Source organism: Adiantum capillus-veneris, chromosome 15 (assembly GCF_014529385.1).
Source record: "Adiantum capillus-veneris isolate H3 chromosome 15, ASM1452938v2, whole genome shotgun sequence".
In the NCBI taxonomy this organism is placed as follows: Eukaryota; Viridiplantae; Streptophyta; class Polypodiopsida; order Polypodiales; family Pteridaceae; genus Adiantum; species Adiantum capillus-veneris.
This window is the reverse complement of record NC_140945.1, coordinates 108,909,166-108,918,612: the sequence shown is the minus strand read 5'-3', so window position 1 is coordinate 108,918,612 and position 9,447 is coordinate 108,909,166. Positions and strand designations below refer to the sequence as shown.

The window sequence follows — 9,447 nt, the reverse complement described above, 5'->3', positions numbered from 1 at the left end:
ATTAAAGGGTAGGAAGATAAAGTGTGCAAATGTAAGAAAGCTTTGTATGGGTTGAAGCAATCTCCTTGTGCTTGCTATAAGAAGGCTGACACTCATTTGGTTAAACGAGAATTTCATAACAGACTTCTCATTGTCGTTCTCTATGTGGATGATTTGTTGATCACTGGACCAAATGAGAGACATATTGTTGAATTTATGGCTGATTTGAATGCTACTTTCAAGATGAAAAATTTGGGGCTATTGCATCATCACTGGGGCATACAATTTAAGCAGTGTGATGATGGTATTGCCTTGTGTCAGACAAGTTACATAGAGACATTGGTATGTAAGTTTGGACTTGAGGATTGAAAACCTATTGCCACTCCCATGGAAACAGGTCTGAAGTTGAGTCTTCATGATGCTGGTGATCTTGCCGATGTCACTCTTTAACAAATTGTTGATGGCCGCCTTATTGATATATGCAACACGAGGCCGGATATTTAGTTTGCAGTCTCTCACAAGTCAGCAGATTCATGCATAACCCAGAGTCAAAGCATTGGCAGGATGTCAAGAGGAGTTTTTGCTACTTGAGTGGCACTTTACATCTTGGCTTCTTATTTTATCCCAAGGGGGGATCATTGCTGCCATATTTACATGCTTTTTCGGACTCAGATTAGGCTGGTTGTTTTCACACACAAGTGTCCACAAGTGGTTTTTGTTTCATGCTCCGCAGTTCATGTATCTCATGGTTGAGCAAGAAGCAACCTATTGTGGCCACTTCTAGTCATGAGGTTGAGTACAAGGCAATCTTCACAGCTACGGTTGAGTGTGTCTGGCTCAAACACCTTACGGCTGATTTGGGTGTTGGACAGGACACTGCCAACACCATCTACACTAACAGTCCGAGCGCATTGGTTGTTGCGAGGAACCCATTTTTTCATGCTCGCAAAAGCACATTGAGGTGCATTACCCCTATGTCAGGGAGAGGCTCTTAGCAGGAGAGATCAGCTTGGCTTATGTGCCAACACAAGACAACCTTAAAGATCTGTTCACAAAGAAATTGTCTCGTGTGAAGCTTGATGCTTTCCGCAAAGCTTTGGGCTTACTCCCCTTTGTGGACTGGTCATGTTCTCAGGACATGGCACTTACCTATACTCTATGTGCCAGCTCTCGTTCACCGCATCACTCCAAGGGGGATTTGTTACCATATACATGCGGTAGTGTTGTGTGTGAACACATTTAGGACCGCCGGGACATTTTTTCCCTCACTAGGAGATTTTTTCCCCCCGTGCATTGTATATATGCCCATCACTCTAGGGCTATGTATTTTTCCATTTCACACTAAGTAATACACTCTTTGTTGTGTGCCTTGAGCTTCCTTTGTCTTCTCCAAGCTGGGCGTGTTTTCCTGCAACCCTAATTCCAACACGGGTTACAAAATGGCTCATGAGGACCTCCTTCACCAGTTTAAGGAATGCCCAGCTATAAGTGGCATGGCAAGGAAGATGTGCAAATGGGTTCAAAAGGCCTGGAAAACAGGGTTCTTCAAGAACGACCTGTTCCTAGGAGGGATGGTGATGGAAAGCCAAGCATTATCGGTGTGCACGCAAATTGGTAGATTATGCTACTTTAAGCAATTATGGAAGGCCAAGAAATGTCGAGTCTTTGAGAATAGTCTTTCTTTTGCCAGTTTCACGGAGATCGTGCAAGAAAACAAGGAATTGATTGTATTCATTGGTAAAAGAAAGGACTCGTGCTAGTGGTATAGGGCAATTAAGGTTGCTTTGATGGATTAGCCTAAATATGGGTAGGTCTTCGCCTCTTGTCGAGACCTGGTTCCTTGTTGATGTAATACGATATTCCTCAAGGCTTGACACGAGCTAGAGGTCTCGTTGTACATTTATTTTGAGAATATAATACTTCCACTCACTATTGCGAGTTTGGAAAAAAAAACTTTCCCAGCGTTAGCCTTTTCATACACGCTTAGGTAGTTTTCAAGGCACAACCTTTGTTTAAAGCTCATTGAGTTAATTTATCTCCAATCACAATTGTAAGTTTTGTAAGGGATGGTTGCAAATTGCTCGTTGCTAGTGAATAAGGTGGAGTAGTTAAATGCCACTCAACCATTGTGGGTTGGAAATTTGACAATTGACACTTGACATGTGGCGTGGCATATGTGACGATTGAGCATTGGGCATTGCGACCTTGCCTTAGCGAGGATATGGTTAGTTCAATGTGTCCAATTCATGGCCAAAAGTAATTGTGTGTTGCAATGCTCGAAAAATAAACCTAGGTTTACTGTAGTTACACCCATGAAATTTAAGGCTTTCAACTTAAAATTTAAAATCCAAAAACCTACGAAACTTAGAGAAATTTATGATAGGCTTTTGCCTCCCTAGCTTTTTGGGTCGTTGTGCTATGTATCCCGGCCATCTATTCCCTTCGTAAGCTTCTTTGTTTTTCTAATATATCTCTCTCTTTCATGGTTTACAAGTACAGCCGGCCGCCTTTGGCGGTCTCTCTCTCTCCTTCGCTCCCCCTCTGAGCTCTTTCTCTCTCTCTCTCTCTCTCTCTCTCTCTCTCTCTCTCTCTCTCTCTCTCTCTCTCTTTCGTTCCCCCACTTTTGACTTATAGCCTTCATCTCGTAGAAGGTGACACGTGTAAAAGGTCACGTCCTTCGCCATATTATGTTAGTAGATAAAAGAAAGAAATCCAATGTACAAACTTTCAAATGTAATCAATTTACCTCTCAATCTTTTCCTCTACAGACCACAACACTATCTAACACGAGGTCTTAATGACCCCAAGGCGGTGGGATCGGTGTCTTGTGGGAATCTCGAGGAGGGTAGACAATTGGGAAAAAAGTCAACACGTTGACCGGTGACCCCTCTGTCGAGAACTCAAACACGAGACCTGACGGTTTGCAGCTTGACACCCTAACCACGTGTCCATGTGGGGATTGTTTGTTCCCAAGGCGAAATCACTCTCTGAAAAAGTGAACTCAAACAGGGGGAAAATAAACACGAACCAAAAAAATAAACATGGACAAATCGAACGACATTCGAACTTCATAAAAGATGAGCTTGAGTTCAATGCCATGGATCCCACCACTTACACTTCATTCAATATAGCCCATCAAATAGTGTTAAAGCTCTACATGTCTCCCAAGATATTAGAAAAAAATTACTTTAAGCATTGTCGTGTGGCCACCTTATGATTGATCATGGGCGGTCGAATAAATCCCCCCTATAAATTTTGATCTAATGTCTACAATTGAAGATGAGATGGCCAACAAAACTTAGAGAAATTTAGTGTGACAACCTTCAAGTAAATATAGCCAATTTACCTCTAAAATTCAAGTAAATATAGCCAATTTACCTCTAAAATTTTCCATGTGTAAGTTTTCCTTCATTTTTAGCAACCTACCCTCGGTACTAAGTGACATGGGCAAGGTGAGAGGGGATCAATGATTGAGGATGCGCGAGCCATCCGATACACATATTGTAAATCTGGGTGAAAGATGTAAATTTGGGGCAAAAAGTACATTTGGGTGAGTCCCCCCCCCTCCCCCGCCTAGGGACTCAAACGACATCACCTTTGGCACTTCACCCATGCGTAATGTTTGAAATGAATCGCAGTCCGCTTGGCATAGTAAATGCAAACTGGTGTAAGGTTGGGTTCAGACGACCCGACGGTAGAGGAAAGGTCTGCTCTGTGTACTACTTTGATTGGCTAGAGAAAAAGGAAACAGTTTTCGAGTCCACCATTCCTTTGGCTACCTCCCTCCCCCTCCCCCCCCCCCCCCCCCCCCCCCTAAGCTCTCGAGGCGAAGATCTGCATATCTCACGTGCAGAGCTGGAAATGCTTGAAACTAGTGTGGAGTCAACAACACCATAGATTTGTTGCAGCTTTACGATGTCTGTTGCTGCCATTCTGTTGCCATTGCGCTTTGTGAAGGGGGGGGGGGGGGGGGGGGGGGGGGGCTTATGCTGCCGCCGCGCCGTCTGAATCCACCCTAAATTCAGGTGCTTAGGTGGCGTTTGTAAATTCAGGGCTCTAGATCCCCAATCCCGATTTTGTCCACGGGTGCCAAACCCCCCGGGCTCTGACTTAGTGCCTTGTCCCACCCAGAGGCTAGGGGGGCTCAAGGTGCTGCAACCACGAGAAGAGGTAGTCTCACACAAGCCTTACAACACTTACAGGAGCAAGACTGAGCCGCTATAACCGTTGCAAAAAGTCGTTGAGAACAGATTTTTACTTGGTGAGCCAAAGGATTTTTTTCAAGTATATGAATGCAGAAGCCACCACGTGGCATTAAATTTATTTATTTTTTTAAACATCACTGCCATGAAAAGCTCAAGACTCCGCATGAAAAACTACCAAGTGAATAAAATAAAAAAAGCACTCTGCGCTACTCAATTGCTCTCAGAAGCCTGCAGATGTGTCTCTGTACACTATTTGCATGCGCCCGAGAGAGAGAGAGAGAGAGAGAGAGAGAGAGAGAGAGAGAGAGAGAGTAGGCATATTGGAATCGACCTTCTTTTGCAGTGAAGCTTGAATACCTAACTATAAGCCTACCTGCACCTTCCTCACGTAGCGATCATAGCAGCTGTGTGTGCAACAAGACCCAATGGCCACCTGAACAATATGTCCAGCTTCAACCACCATACTCAGCTCATTTCTACATGTGCAACTAGTGATGGAAGCATTATGCCACTCCAACTCTAGTGCTACTGAAACAAAAGATATCAGATTTCAAACGATGATCAGTTGGCCTAACATGGAGTTGAATCACCAAAACTCATTGCCTTCACAGACCTGTTCAACACATTTTTTCTTCTGATGCTATCAGGCTGTTGGCGCTACAGACGACAGAGGCCGAAGAAATGGAAAGAGTAAACGTCGAAGTGGACATGAGGACAGAAAAGCTTACCAGGATCGATCACACGGAAGCTTATGATGGTTAGCTACTTGCGCTTTTAAGCAGAGAGTGTGAGGGGATTAGTGGGAGATAGCTCAATGCCGAGGGAAAGGCATTGGTGAATGATATCGAGCGGAACACCACCCGTACTAATGCCCATGAGCATCACGTAATAGTAGTTTGTCAGATGAGTGCTTGGATTATAGATGAGCGGACCGAATATAGTGTCTTCCACTACGGGGATGCAGACCTCAAGATGCCCATTATCATGTGCAGTTAGGAAGCACGATACTCGGGCTAGTTAGCAAGGAGGGGCAAGAAGACATAATTGATGACCGAAGCAGCTTACAATACACACACACACACACACACACACACACACACACACACACACACACACACACACACACACACACAGAGAGAGAGAGAGAGAGAGAGAGAGAGAGAGAGAGAGAGAGAGAGAGAGAGAGTTACACTGATCAAAGGACATAGAACATAAAGTTACATATGCGTGTTTTGTTTATGGCAGGGAGGACATATATTCACAACACTGAACGTTCCAATTACACAAGCGCGACTCCAACTCGACAACACTGCAATGTCCGTTATCTGCCTCCAATTTTCCATGCGCATGCGTTTGCTTGGCGTAACACATAAACGCTATGGGGTAGGGCACGGCTTCCATTTCTTATAATTTTTTGGAGAGACCACAGTGCCAGCTCTCCACCATACTTTTGTATGGCACCTCTGTATGACGCGCACTGCATAATTTGCACTTTCAGTCATGAGGTTTCATTGCGCAATGATATGTTTAACTATTCACATTGCTTTTTTGTAGCTTGACTCAAATATCAGCTTGTTGAGTGGACAATCGAAAAGCATCAGTACAACATTGCTGGTCAGTAAAGCACCTCATTTATAGTTGCATTTCATTCATGCTTTATCTATTTGCTTATTTTAGAATTTTCCGCATTACTTCCTTTGCTTCGATTTATTTTGTACCAAGAATAACTACAAAAGAAGAAAGGTAAAACATAAATACCTACAAAAGAAGAAAGACAAAACACACTCGACACCCACCTTCAAAAATGTGAGCCGACATTTTGCGCTACCAACCATTCGATGAAAAATTTCTTTTAAAATACTTTGGTTTGTAAGAATTTACATGTAGCACGTATGCTAGAAAAAACATTCATCAGTAGACATAGCACTACAACCTCGCTGGGATATAATCTCAATTGTAACCATCCCTATAATCTCTAATAATTGATGCACTTAACTTCCATAAACATTATAGCATTCTTCAAATCTTGCTTTCTAGATGCTAAATGTCAATTCACATATGTGTTGTTATATTTTATAGATGTTATATAGCAAGGCCCACCAAGCAAAACGGTGAAAATTTTATCTAGCTCAAAAGCCAAAGTTTAGTGTGACCTCTCGAGGCCCTTACAGGACATGAGTAGCGCAAGCCCTGAAAGTGCCAGGCGGGACGGGGCTCTTAGGAGGGCTCGTTGCCTGGTCGACTCAGGACATTCGCAGTCGATCGCATTTTGATATCGTGTGACGCCAACGCCCATGGCGCCGCCGCCTTGACTGCGTAATCCCTGCTCGCCTTTTATGAATGCCTGCCCACAGGCAAATTTCTTCACTTTCCATTTTCTCTGCTCACAGACCGTCCCCCGTTCCTTGCAGACCTTTCAAACCACCGCCATCAGCAATTCATGGCCATCGGCGCCATCTCTTCAGAAGCATGGGGGGCATCCTTTTTTAAAGCCTCTCCTCACAGCTTCCATGGCGGCAGCGCTGCAGAGCTTCTCAAACGACCTCCGTCTCTGCTCAAGTGTCCATTCATGAGGGCTTTCCTTGGCTTGAAGGCCACCTTTCAATCATTAGCGCCACACATAGAGGTGAGTTCTGCTAAAACCACACCAGTTGCACTGGCGATGGCAGCATCTGCAGACGAAGCGACATCCTCAAATAATGGCCAAAATTTACAGTGCGATGTGATTGTGGAGCTTGAAAAACCACATATGCCCAATGTTGCGCCAGATTCAGGCTTCCTGCAAGCAAGGTATGCAAACAGGAAAAGCGGTATTATGGTTGTAGGTTTAAGCGTGCATAGCTCTGCAGTTGAGATGAGAGAGAAGCTTGTCATTCCCCAAGCAGATTGGGCACATGCCATTGAAGAGCTGACAGCATATCCGCACATAGAGGAAGCAGGCATTCTGAGTACATGCAACAGACTGGAGGTCTATGTGTCGGCTCTCTCATGGCACATGGGCATGGTGGAGGTTCTTGACTGGATGTCTCACAAGAGTGGGGTTGTGCACACGGAGCTGAGAGAGCATCTTTTTGTACTTCGAAACCAGGACGACGCTTCGAAGCATTTGTTTACTGTTGCGTCAGGACTTGATTCATTGGTGTTAGGTGAAGGTCAAATCCTTTCTCAAGTGAAGCATGTTATGCAAATGGGGCAAGAAGTTGAAGGGTTCGGCAGACAATTGACCAGCCTCTTTAAGCAGGCTATAGTTGCAGGCAAGCGAGTTCGAAGTGAGACGTCTATTGGTAGGGGCTCTGTGTCTGTAAGCTCTGCAGCTGTTGAGCTTGCAGCTAAAAGATTGCCCGATGTTAACCTGAAAGATGCATCTACGTGCATAGTCGGAGCTGGAAAAATGGCCAATCTCCTGATCAAACATTTGATAGGCAAAGGTTGCACCAGCATAGTTGTGCTAAATCGCTCTGAAGAGCGGGTGATAGAGTTGCAAAGGACTTTTCCAAATGTAAAGCTTACATACCAGCCTTTATGCGAATTAGCAAAATGTATTGCGGATGCGCGTGTAGTGTTTACATGTACGGCATCAGACATGCCCATTATTGACAGGCCTACTGTGGAGGGTAATATATCTTATGGAATGGAAACAAAGCTTTTCGTGGACATTTCTGTGCCGAGGAATGTGTCATCATGTGTAGCCGAGCTTGACAAAGCCATTGTCTTCAATGTGGATGATCTTCAAGAAGTAGTTGCAGGCAACAAGGAAGAAAGATCCAAAAAAGCTCTGGAGGCCCATGCCATTATTGAAGAAGAGCTCAAGAGCTTTGAAGCCTGGCAGGATTCTCTGGAAACAGTTCCGACGATTAAGAAATTAAGGGCGTATGCAGAGAGGATTCGAGTGGGCGAGCTTGAGAAATGCTTAGACAAGATGGGTGGTGATCTGTCAACTAAGGACAAGAAGTTGGTAGAAGAATTGAGCAGAACTATTGTGAATAAGCTGCTTCATGGCCCGATGGTTCACCTGCGCAACGATGGTTCGGGCAGCTCTTGTAGGGCTGAGATCTTGGAGAACATGCATGCTTTGGAACGCATGTTTGATCTGAATTCACAGACGTTGCCACAAGGTCAGAAAGCAAATTCAAGGGCAGGTAAAGTAAGATAGCACTTCACTTTGAGAAAAGATCCGCATTGGATCTATGATCTTATGCACCCTCTAGATCTGTAGGGGAGCACCAAGGAGTCTTGAAAGAGACCCCCATTTACCATTTGATCGAACAGAATTAGGCTGTAAAACACCCATTGTTTGAAATAAAGCGGGATTATGCTTTTACTCTTCAGATTTCCAACTTGTCAGATTGGCTCTCTGTCTCTCTATATGGTGCGGGAAGAGATATGTTGCACATGATGTGGACATCCTTTTCCATTTTCTGCTTAACCATGGTACATGGATGTTCAATGTACATTGATTTGCCTCACAGGCCAATTTTTATGCATCATACAATTTGTCTCAGAGGACAATTTTTTTACTTTAAACTTTGTTTTGTGGCGCCCATTTTGGTATTGTTCCGTAGCTACAGTCATGTCATTTGAGGCTGTTATTAGATTCTTGTGTCGAGTCAAACAGCCGCAAATGATTTGATTTGAATAAACAGGTGACCTCGTGAACCTCTTGTGATTCTCGTATTCACAGGATCACCTGTTTCATTCAAACCAAAGGGATTATTAGATACCCTTTAATAAGAGCCTTCAATGGTATCTCTTGCTATTGAAACGGTTTCTAAAAAGCACCGTTAGTTGCCCGCGAAGTGTGACCATCCATTGGCTGCTTCAAATCGGGACTTGGTGTCTACCTTGGTACTACAGAGTTTGCCCCGTTGTTCAGTTATCATGGATGAAGCATGATATAACATTTTTGCGCATGCAAATCAAGGAGAGACCTTCTGAAGTTAAACCTTCTTAGTTTTATAGCTTGCGCGTTGATAGCCCACATCATGGAAGACAAAGAGCTGGTTAAAGAGGCTTGAGCAAAAGGCAGGAGCTTCACTTGGAAAGAAGAAGAGCTCACACACGGCAGTGATTTTGATGAGCCAAGTTTAATGATCACTATAATTATGAGAAATAGCTTTACAGCTGTGGCTCCAATTAATCACTCCTTGTTGATTTAATACCCTGTAGTTGTGAAGGTTAGAGTAAGCTTTACAACTGTAACCATCATCGGTTATCTCAAGAAGAGAGAGACTTGACTGATACTAGAGAGGCAAGACACTTAGTT

The 9,447-nt window shown here is 44.0% G+C and overlaps 1 pseudogene across 1 annotated transcript; it reads left to right on the top strand.

Moving 5' to 3' along the window:
• Positions 1-6,359: 6,359 nt before the first annotated feature.
• LOC147441245 (glutamyl-tRNA reductase 2 pseudogene) lies at positions 6,360-8,687 on the top strand (annotated as a pseudogene). Its single transcript, XR_015184309.1, has 2 exons — positions 6,360-6,500; positions 6,596-8,687. The product of XR_015184309.1 is annotated as a glutamyl-tRNA reductase 2 pseudogene (transcript).
• Positions 8,688-9,447: the final 760 nt, after the last annotated feature.